This window comes from Coenobita brevimanus, chromosome 112, assembly GCF_032717465.1.
Source record: "Coenobita brevimanus isolate Jiangsu-jjx chromosome 112, ASM3271746v2, whole genome shotgun sequence".
Classification (NCBI taxonomy): Eukaryota; Metazoa; Arthropoda; class Malacostraca; order Decapoda; family Coenobitidae; genus Coenobita; species Coenobita brevimanus.
The window spans coordinates 15,633,040-15,644,631 of record NC_137065.1 but is presented as its reverse complement, the minus strand read 5'-3'; positions in this window follow the sequence as shown (position 1 = coordinate 15,644,631).

Here is an 11,592-nt window from a genome sequence, read left to right as displayed (position 1 = left end):
AGGGCTACCTGTAACTTAGCTAATTCAATCTGCGTTTGCTCATTTGGAGGAGTTACATTAAACAAGCTTTCATTAATCATATCAACAATTTGATCTTTAGAATGATGAGAGCGAACAGCAATTTCCAACTGTTGAGCAACAAGCTTAAGTTCATTCTTTGTTCTGTTTTCTACATCACACACTGTTTGCACATTTGACAAAAAATCCTTGGCTTCATCAAGTGTAGTAATAGTAGACATCATGAATAATTCACAGTCACAAAATATCAAACAATATCCTTATGATAATATCCTGAATATTCTGATATGAGGTCGCCAAATTTATGTTACGGAACAGAGAAAGATAATGTACACTTTAAGTGAGAATACTAAGAGCACTACTGTCCCGTAAAGTTCCAGGTTCAAAACAAAAGAATTAGGTAAAATTACAAGTTAAAGTTTAATGCACAAACTAACAACAAAACATTCAGGACTCATAAGGATAATGTAATGGCAAAAAAACAGGTTAAATATATGGTTAACTGCAATAGCCTCTATTAACACGAAATTAGCAAGAGTAAATTTATCTAAGTCAGCCCTGATAAAATGAAAATACACCGGGCAATGCTCAGTTAATGAAAGATAAATTATTACAGACACAAAATATTATTAAAAATGATGGACATAAAGATCCCTACATGAATTACAAAAACTTCACTAGACCTACAAATTAAACTTAAGCTATACAGTACAAGAACAAAATGCAATAACACTTATACTCAAATCACACAGCTGCTAGATGATTGGAGACTTTCTGAGCACTCACAATAATAATAACTGTACAGGGGAGGACAGAGATGTGAGCAAAATGAGGAGTAGATCTAAGTGGCAATGATGCAGAGACTGAGCTCATTATATAGGGGCCGGCAGAGCTTGATACAACTTGTAAGAAGGACGCGCAAATGAAGCCATGGGGACAAAGAGTTGACAATCCCGCACTGAATAACAGAAAAGACGACTTTACTATAACGGTAGAAGGGGGGGACTGAGGCAGAACACGCTCGTGATCAAACATGCAGGATACTGTGCGTTAAAATTACACAAAGGATGATGAAATCATAGGCTATGTAACACTATATATATATATATATATATATATATATATATATATATATATATATATATATATATATATATATACAAAGAGAGAGAGAGAGAGAGTTTAGTGGGTAATTATTATGCTCCTGTCTGATTGAGCCTGTGAAGGTTTATATCCAAGGGATGGTTGGGGTTTATTGCTCACGTAATGCCACTCAGGGATGAGTGAGGCTGGTCACTCTAATCTTAAATATCAGGACCAACTGCCTAGCCCCGGGCTCCTTCGGTCCTCATGGGGTAATGTAGGATTGGATGATGGTTGGGTGGAATATATATATATATATATATATATATATATATATATATATATATATATATATATATATATATATATATATATATATATATATAGATAGATAGATAGATAGAGAGAGAGAGAGAGAGAGAGAGAGAGAGAAACAAGGGTTAAGTGACCACGGTAGTGAGAAGAAATGAAGAAATATATATAATAATGAGAAAGAAGGAAACATGAGAGGGTATAAAAGCAAGGAAGGGAAGGAGAAGAAGAGGAAGAGGGAAACGAAAAGAAAGGAAGGAAGAAGAAAGAGAATAGATGATAAGGATAAAGGAAAGAGAGGGAACGAATATAGTGAAGACGGAAATAGAAACAGAAAATAAAGAAACAGAGAGCAGAGAAGGAAAGTGAAAAACAGAGAAAATAAAGAAAGAGCCAGTGAAGCTGTATAACTTCAGTGGAAGTTGAACTCTCTCTCTCTCTCTCTCTCTCTCTCTCTCTCTCAAACAATGACATGTACATAAAAAGTTTCCCCCACACGCATATAAAGATATTAAACTCTCTCTCTCTCTCTCTCTCTCTCTCTCTCTCTCTCTCTCTCTCTCTCTCTTAATCCTACTCAGTGCTCTTTTCCATTAATTTCTAAAGCTTGTCCATCTTTCTCTCGTTAACGATGAAGAAATATTGATACAATAGGGAAAGTAAAATAAGGGACCTTGAATACACATTAGACGGTATGCGTATCATACACAAGGAAAATGTTTAGGTGCTGTCCTTGTCAGTTACGCCTTAATACATTTCTACTTGTCCCTTAAACTGAAGAAAACTGGTCTGGGATATTGGGTTCAGCCCCAGTGTTTCCCTTTATTCCTGTATTTTACTTCCCCACCAACTAGGCCGTGTTTGTGTCATCCAAGCTGGAGCTTGGGATTCGCAGCGCGTCTTGGGCAGCTTGGTTTCTGTCCACAAAAACAGTACAGGACACATAGAACCGAAAAACTACACTTGCCGATATGCAGTGTAAACAGAGGGGGTTCGCCGAAGATCTATATATCTTTTGCCAGACGCCTTAATCCCTTACGGGGTGGCCACAAACAAATAGCCTCCACGTCGCCCTGTCCCCCGCCATTCCACTGCCCTCCTCCCAGTTCACACACCCCTCTCTCATATACCTCTCCACTCCATCCCTCCAGCTCATCCTTGGCCTTCCCCTCCCTCTCTCACCCTTCACCTCACTCACATACACTCTCCTTGTCAGTCTCTCACTCTCCATCCTCTCCACATGGCCAAACCACCTCAGTGTGTTTCTCCTAATGCTTCTTATCACATCCACAGCCACACCACAACGCTCCTTCATGTCCTTATTTGTTGGTCTCACTCTCCATGTGACTCCACATGCTCCTCCCAAATAACTCATCTCACTGCTTCACTTCCATACGTTACAGTTATCAGAATACTGTCAAGTAATAACTTTTTCACTTCCATGCACACTTCCCTGTTTCTTATCACTGCTTTCAAGGAACCAGCAACCTTTCTTCCCTGCTGTACCCTTTGAAGAACTTCACCCTCCAAACTTACATCCTTACTTATCACACTACCCAAATACTTAAACGTACTCACATTTTCCATTTCCTCACCATCCAGCCTCACTGTACATTCACTGACTTCATCTCCCTCGAAGACCATAACTTTACTCTTCCCAACATTCACATTTAGATTCCGTTTCTTACACACTCTCCCAAACTCATCCACCAAGCCTTGCAGCTCCCTTTCGTCTTCATTTATCAACATAGTATCATCTGGAAACAACAGTACAGGGAGTTTCCAAACACTGCCGTCTCTCACTAGGGCCGCTCCAACATCAACTGCCCTACCTTGTATCTCTTTTATTACCCCATCCACATACTGATTGAACAACTGTCATCTGTCGAATATGCAATTTACAAGTAGCCCTTATCTGTGCTGAACTGGCTCTATATGTCGTTAATATTAGCCACGTGCACCCAAATTTTATGTACATCGTGCAGATTGCATGATATTTATCATTTACGTGTCCTTGCTGGCCATTCTCACTCTCCCCAAGATGCACCAAGACTGCTCCAGACCACGCTTCGGTGAGATACGAAGACGGTCTTGGTTTCGATGACAAATGCTTGGGTCGGCTTCGTATCACTTTGGCAGACAACAACGGAGCAGCTTAGTGTCCTTGAAGATGGCTTCGAATCCAATCCGTCAGCTTTGACGACAAAAACGCAGCTCGAGAGAGAGAGAGAGAGAGAGAGAGAGAGAGAGAGAGAGAGAGAGAGAAGGGAGGGAACTAAGCATAAAGGAAGGAAGGATTGAAGGAAGGACGGAGGGAAAGAAAGGAAGGAAGGATTGAAGGAAGGACGGAGGGAGAGAAAGTAAGGAAGGAAGGATATAAGGAAGAATGGAAGAAAGGAAGGAAGGACAGAGGGAAGGAAGGAAGGAAAAGAGGGAAGGAAGGAGGGAAGGAAAGAAGTAATGATGGAAGAAAGAAGAGAAGGAAAGAAGTAAAAAAGGAAGGAAGGAAGGAAGGAGGAGGGAATAAAGCAAGAAATGCACAAAGGAGACTTTCCACAGGAGTTAACCATTACGGAGAAGGGAGAGGGAAGGAGGAGCGATGGAGAAGGTACACAGAGGAAAGAGAAAAATGGAGGAATTATAGACACGAGGAGGAGGAAAGGGAAATATATTTAGTGTAGAGAAGGGGCAATCCTGACATGTACACACACACACACACACACACATTCCTTCATTCATACATACATACACACACACATATACATTCATACACACACACGCACACATATTCATTCATACGTACACACACACACACACACACACACACACACACACACACACACACACACTCACACATATTCATTCACACACACACACACAGACAGACAGACAGACACACACACACACACACACACACACACACACACACATTGACATATATATATATATATATATATATATATATATATATATATATACAGAGAGAGAGAGAGAGAGAGAGAGAGACATACAATACACCCCCCAAAGAACGGTGCTACATGGAGTGCACACCATGTACCTTGAATCTACACCGAGTAATAAGTCAAATGTTTTCTGGAAGCCCAGGAAACAATTTACAACGCTGGGTGGTAACCATATCAAAAATGAACTCCAGGTTGTTTAGTGGGTTAAGGTGCACCAATCAGATGTAGCCTATTAGTGTTTACAGTTTTGGTAATAATCAGATACGACCCACAACTGACACTACGGTAAGAAAAAGTATTAAAAAAAAAAAAGGCAAATAAAATGGCCCCCCCTCCCTGAACCTAACAAATCCTGCTTCTCGTTTTCCGGTTTTCTGTTTATTTTCTTTCTTCTTTCTATACTGTATTCAGCTGTGTTCAGTAAGCTTTCTCTTGCTGTGGAGAAACGAACTAACACTGGTAGAGACAGACAGATGCAAACAGGTAGGCAGGTTGACAGGAGACAGACAGACACAGTTAGACTGAAAGACTGAGATATACTGTATAGACATAGATACAGAGAGAGAGAGAGAGAGAGAGAGAGAGAGAGAGAGAGAGAGAGTACTCAAACAAAGCACTAAATAACTGACAATCCCAGATTGGTGCGAAACGAAAAACGTTGAAGCCAAAAAAAAAAATAATAATAAAATAAAATGAAATAACAGAAGAAAGGGAAGGAAGAAACAAAAGTATGAAAAAAAAAGAGAAGAAAATAAACTAAGAAAAAATTACTTAATATTTAAAAAAAATTAGATAATGATAATGAAATGAGAGAAACAGAAGCAAAACTGGAAGAGGAAAAAAAAAATAAAGGAAGGAACGAGAAAATTAACAAGAGTGAAAAAATAAAAAAGAAATGAGGAAATAGAAACAAAACTAAAAAAAAAGAAAAATGGAGAACTTAAAAAGAGAAGAGAAATCTTTAAACATAATTAAGAAAAGAATTAAGAGAGAAAATAAACAAAATTGAGGAGGTACAAAAAGAAGAGAGAAAACGGAAACAAGGTTGAAAAACAGAAAGAAATAACGAAATGAGATAAAAAAGAAACGATGCAGAAAATAAACAAAACTAAGTGATAAAAAAATAAGAGAAAATTGAGAATTGAGGAAATAAAAAAAAAAAAGGACAGAGGGAATAAAAACGAACGAATAAAGCAACAGAGAAAATAGAAAGAACTGAGGAAAGAAAAAGGAAAGAAAATTGAAAAATAGCTGAAAAAATGAAAATGAAAATAATATAAAAGTGTGAAAATAAAAAAAGGAGAGAAAACAGAAACAATATTGAGAAAATGTTAAAGAAGAATACTGTATATAGAAAAAAAAATGAGAATAAACAATAAAGAAAATAAACGAGAAAATATAAATGAAAAGAGAATAACTGACACAAAATTGGGAAAATACAAAAGAAGACAAAATCAAAACAGAAAATGTAAAAAGAAAGGAGACAAGAGAAACAAAACTGAAAATATAAAACGAAAGAGTAGATTATAAACCAACAGAAAATACAAAAAATGAAGAAAACATGATTGAGAAAATAAAGACAAAATAAAACTGATAAAAAAGCAGACAAATTTGAAAAAAAAAAAGAGAACTAAAAAACGAAATTAGAAAATACATTTGAGAAAAAAAAGAGATGAAAAAGAGAAACCAATTTTGAGAAATTAAAGCCTAAAAAACAAATATACTCGTAAGGAGAATGTGAAAAAAAAAAAAGGAGTGAAAATCGAAATAAGAGTGCGAAAAGAAAAAAAAGGTATGAACGCAGCTGAATGACCAAAGCATAAAAACAAAAATACCAAAAATGATCAAAATGAAAAAATTCTACAAATGATCAAAAACAATCCGAAAACTTATCAAGAGTATATCCCCAAATTTCCATAGAAAAATCCAAAAATGTCAAAAAAGAAAAAAATGAAAACAATCAAAAGAAAAGATTCCATAAATGAACAGAAAAAAAAATAGAAAAAATAAACCCCCGAAAAAAAAGAGCAAGGAAAAAATAATTTGGAAATATTTAAACCAGGGCATCACAAGGAAGATATAATTTATCGCCATGTATGTGGCCAGACACCTTAACCCCAAAACAAATTATTTCCATCTCAACCTGTCTTCCACAATCAGGCTGCCCTTCCTCCAACCCACACCACCCTCATACAAACTCATCTATTCATTTCACTCTCTCTATCTCTCCTCCTCCTCCACCCCCATTCTAACCAATCTCTTCATTTCACTCTCGGTCACCTCCTCCTTCTCCTCCTCCTCCTCCTCCTCCATTGTAATTCATCATTTCATTTTCGGTCTCCCTCGCCCTCTCTTCCTCCACTTTCATTTAAATAATGAGTTTACAGAATATTATCCGTAAATTCCATAAGCATCCTAAACATATTGGATCTCTGTCTGTCTTACACCATCAGGCTGCCTTCCCTCCAACTCACAATCCTCTCATTTTAATTCATCTCTATTTTACTACCGTATACCTACAAGTTGCCTTCAAACCATCGGTGAATTCCATTACTATCCAATAACAGCGAATGAAAAAAAAATGAGAAAAAGAAAAAAAATGACTTACCACAGGCCCACACCAGGAAGCTTTACATTATCGTTAAGGTAAAAATTTTGAAAGTTTCAGTTAAACACAAAAAATGAAAAAAAAAAAAAAAAGGGAAATCAATATATATCACTAACAAAGAATGAAAAAATGGAACTACTCACGACAGATCACCACTGAACACATTTGTACTAATATTTTTACTGAAATTTAAAGACACATTTTTGTTAAGTCACCTACATATCCAATAAAAAAAAATAAGCCGGAGGCAAGGAAAGAGAATATAAAATTACAAAAAAGCTAAAGAATATAAGAAAAATAAGACCATATATCCATTTGAAAAAAAAAATAGAAGGGCGGGAAAGAGAATAGCAAATTATAAAAAATAATAAAAAAGCATTAATGAAAAAAACTACAAAAATAAATTTAAAAAAGATAAGGAAAATATCAGTACTGAAAGAATGTCAAGGAATGGCAGAATACTTGATAAATTAAAAAAAAAGAAAAAAGAAAAGAAAAATGCTGGGGAAAGAGAATACCTGATAAAAGAAAAACGCTGGGGAAAGAGAATACCTGATAACTTAAAGAAGCGAAAACAGAAAAATATAAGTAATGAGAAAACACTGAACAGAGAGAGAGAGAGAGAGAGAGAGAGAGAGAGAGAGAGAGGAACATGACAGACAAGTTGAATTCCATTTTCATAGCACTCATCAACCTGCCCACACACACACACACACACACACACACACACACACACACACACACACACACACACACACACACACTGAACCAAATACCACGCAATCTCTTATCATTCCATTATAACAAGTTAGGTCATTCAATTATTGAAACCAACAAGCCTTATTATAGGCTCTAATAGACACGGCAAGAGAGAGAGAGAGAGAGAGAGAGAGAGAGAGAGGAACATGACAGACAAGTTGAATTCCATTTCCATAGCACTCATCAACCTGCCTTGACACACACACACACACACACACACACACACACACACACACTGAACTAAATACCACGTAATCTCTTTTCTTTCCATTATTACGAGTAAAGTAATTCTGTTATTGAAACCAACAATCATTTTTATAGCCACTAATAGACACGGAAGAGATAGAGAGAGGGGGGGGATCTGATTAAATACATGCAGAAACTTTTTTTTTTTTTATGTGTCCGACTCTGGGCATAGGCTTCACAGCCTGCTTTCAAGGCCCAGTAGCTCTTCTACGTACCGCACACCTCTACATGTCACCACTTCGGCGCTAACACCCACCGTCCATCCTGAATACATGCTAGGGCTCTCATACAGGACTGGTGTATTGGTATTAGCGGGGGTATTTTTTTGACATGTCACCGGGTCTTCTGGTAGATCAGTAAAGTCTGATTTTTATCAAATTCAAACCCTTAAACAGTTCCCTGCCCCAGCGGGATTTGAACCCGGGTCCGTTAGGACTACAGACCAACTCTCTACCGATTGAGCCACCGCCTCCCCCAAAGAAGTAGTTGGGTTGGTTTAAGTTGAGTTAGTTTAGTTTGGGTTGTATTTAATTGGACTGGGTTACGTTGGGTTAAGCAGGGTTGGTTTGGATTGGGATAGATTAGGTTAAGTTAGGCAGGACTATCTTAAGTTCCATTATGTTAGGTCTGATTTATAGCACAAGGAAGGAAGGTTAGATGTCAGCAATTACAAACACCTTTCCACTTCTCCATCGTTTTATCTCAAACAAAAGAAGTTTAGTGTTAGATCCCTTTAGCAGATACAAGTCTTACAGATACATTCATGGGACAACTATCGCCATTTTGGTTCCTCTCCCTCCCCCCCCATCCTTACTAAACATAGAGTTCTTTACATTTCTACGGCTGGTTGAGTTGGCAAGATGATAACCTTTGTATTCCATTTTCCTATTTCCAGACGATTTAATTCAGCTAAGGAGGGCCTTTACTAACTGGTAAGGAGGCGGTGACCGAGGCAGTAGAGAGGTGTTCTGCTGTCCCAGTGGATGTGTGTTCGAATCCCGGCTGGGGCAGAGGGTTTGACGATCGTTAACGCAGACGTTGCTGATGTACCATAAGACCCATCGTCATATAACAACACCCCCGCTAATACATTCAGTATACTAGTATGACACAGCCCTAGCATGTGTTCAACATGGACGGTGGATGTCAGCGCCCAAATGGTGACATGTGAAGGTGTGTGGTACATAGGAGGATTCCTGGGCCTCAGGGAACGGGGCTGTTTAATCCATGTTCTGAGTCAGACGCATTAAGAAAAAAAAAATGTAGCCTTCACTATACTCCTTTTGCCCTAACCTGGCTAAAGCTGCCATCTCTCCGTCTTGAATACTGAGTTGCAGCAAAAGACTAACACCACCAGAATACAGTGCTAGTCACGAAGAAGTGCCATGTGAAGGATGTAGAGGAGCGGTCTTTATCTACCACACAGCTACGTGATATAAGCTACAATAGGACTAAAATCGAGTCCACAATAAAAACACAGTAACCCCTTGGCTATCGGGGCATTTATTAAGCTGAATAAAATCGTCTGGCCGTAAAACATGAACAAACCGGCTGGTCCAGATATAACGCTCATTTTCCACCTGGGCAATTTCTCGTGTGTTGCGGGAACGGCTCATTAGCGTTATTAAATATTTCCTGCACCATTTATTCATTCCGCACTCCCACTGCCAAACCCACACCCAGACCAGCAGACTGAGCCGTCCCCGCAACACACAAGGGCTCGTATTCTCCTCGGTTAAGGAAGCTCCCTAACACCTCTTCCTAAGCGAATAATTTTTGGGCAGTGTTTGTCCTATTAGTGTGTTGTCAATGCAGACTATGGTGATATTGGAGGGATTTATATAACACAGAAGAGGACAGTAAGCAATATCTATCTGTTTATCTATACACCTTGGTTACTTCCCCCAGAGAAGGGGGGTAGCCGAGACAGGAAGACCCACTCGCAATTTACTCATCCACACACACACATTTATTCGTATCTTAGTCCCAAGAGGGCTAAGATACGATTAAATGTGTGTGTGTGTGTGTGTGTGTGTGTGTGTGTGTATAAAATAAATCCCAGAGGAAAATGTGTTAAGGAGTCAGGTACTGTACGTGTGTAGTGCAGCGGTATATATGGACCTGCCTGTACAAGAAACTCTTAAGTGACTGAATATTACTTACCAGTATTTCCAACCATCCAAACATCTCACAAAATGCTCCTCGCCTGCCCTATATTTGTGTTCACCCAAGGGAACTGGACAAATCCTACACCTTAGCCAGCTGTATAAAAGGTGATTACTGATTAGACCTCTTTACCACAACTGAATATGTCTCCTTGGTAAAGAGTTAAATCTACCTGGAATTATTTTTTTTTAGTTTGTTTTTTCTTCCTCTGTTCACATTCTGTAAAAAAAAAAAAAAAAAAAAACACTCAACTTGCCTATAAACCTACTTTTTTCCCTCCCTCCCCCATCTCTCTCTCTCTCTCTCTCTCTCTCTCTCTCTCTCTCTCTCTCTCTCTTACACACACACACACACACACACACACGCAGCTGACTGGCTGCTTTTAATGGAAGTGACAGGTCGTTTTCTGAGGAGAGGCAATGTGCGGAGGTTTGTGGGAACATCTAAAGCATTCTCTCTCTCTCTCTCTCTCTCTCTCTCTCTCTGCCATAATGTTCGGACATGGTAGGTTAGGTTGATAAGCCGTGTAGGTTAGGTTAGGTTAGGTCAGGTTAGGTTAGGTTAGGACTGCATTTGAGGAGTAAGGTTAGGTTAACTTAGGTTACGATTTGTTTGGTTAGGTTACGCTGGGTCAGAATTAGCTAGGTCTGGTTAGGTTAGGTTAGTTTAGGATTAGTGTGGTTAGGTTAGGGTACGTTAGGTTAAGTTGGGATTAGTTTGGTTGGGTCAGGTTAGGTTAGGATAAGTTTAGTTAGGTCAGGGTAGGTTAGGATTAGTTTGATTAGGTCAGATTAAGTTAGGATTAGTTTGGTTAGGTCAGGGTAGGTTAGGATTAGTTTGGTTAGGTCAAGGTAGGTTAGGATTAGTTTGGTTAAGTCAGGGACAAGGGTAGGTTAGAATTAGTTTGGTTAGGTCAGGGTAGGTTAGGATTAGTTTGGTTAGGACAGGGTAGGTTAGGATTAGCTTGGTTAGATCAGGGTTGGGTAGGATTAGTTTGGTTAGGTCAGGGTAGGTTAGGATTAGCTTGGTTAGGTCAGGGTTGGGTAGGATTAGTTTGGTTAGGTCAGGGTTGGGTACGATTGGTTTGGTTAGGTCAGGGTTGGGTAGGATTAGCTTGGTTAGGTCAGGGTAGGTTAGGATTAGTTTGGTTAGGTCAGGGTTGGGTAGGATTAGTTTGGTTAGGTCAGGGTAGGTTAGGATTAGCTTGGTTAGGTCAGGGTTCGGTAGGATTAGCTTGGTTAGGTCAGGGTTGGGTAGGATTAGTTTGGTTAGATCAGGGTTGGATAGGATTAGTTTGGTTAGGTCAGGGTTGGATAGGATTAGTTTGGTTAGGTCAGGGTTGGGTAGGATTAGTTTGGTTAGGTCAGGGTTGGGTAGGATTGGTTTGGTTAGGTCAGGGTTGGGTAGGATTGGTTTGGCTATTTTAGGTTAAGATTA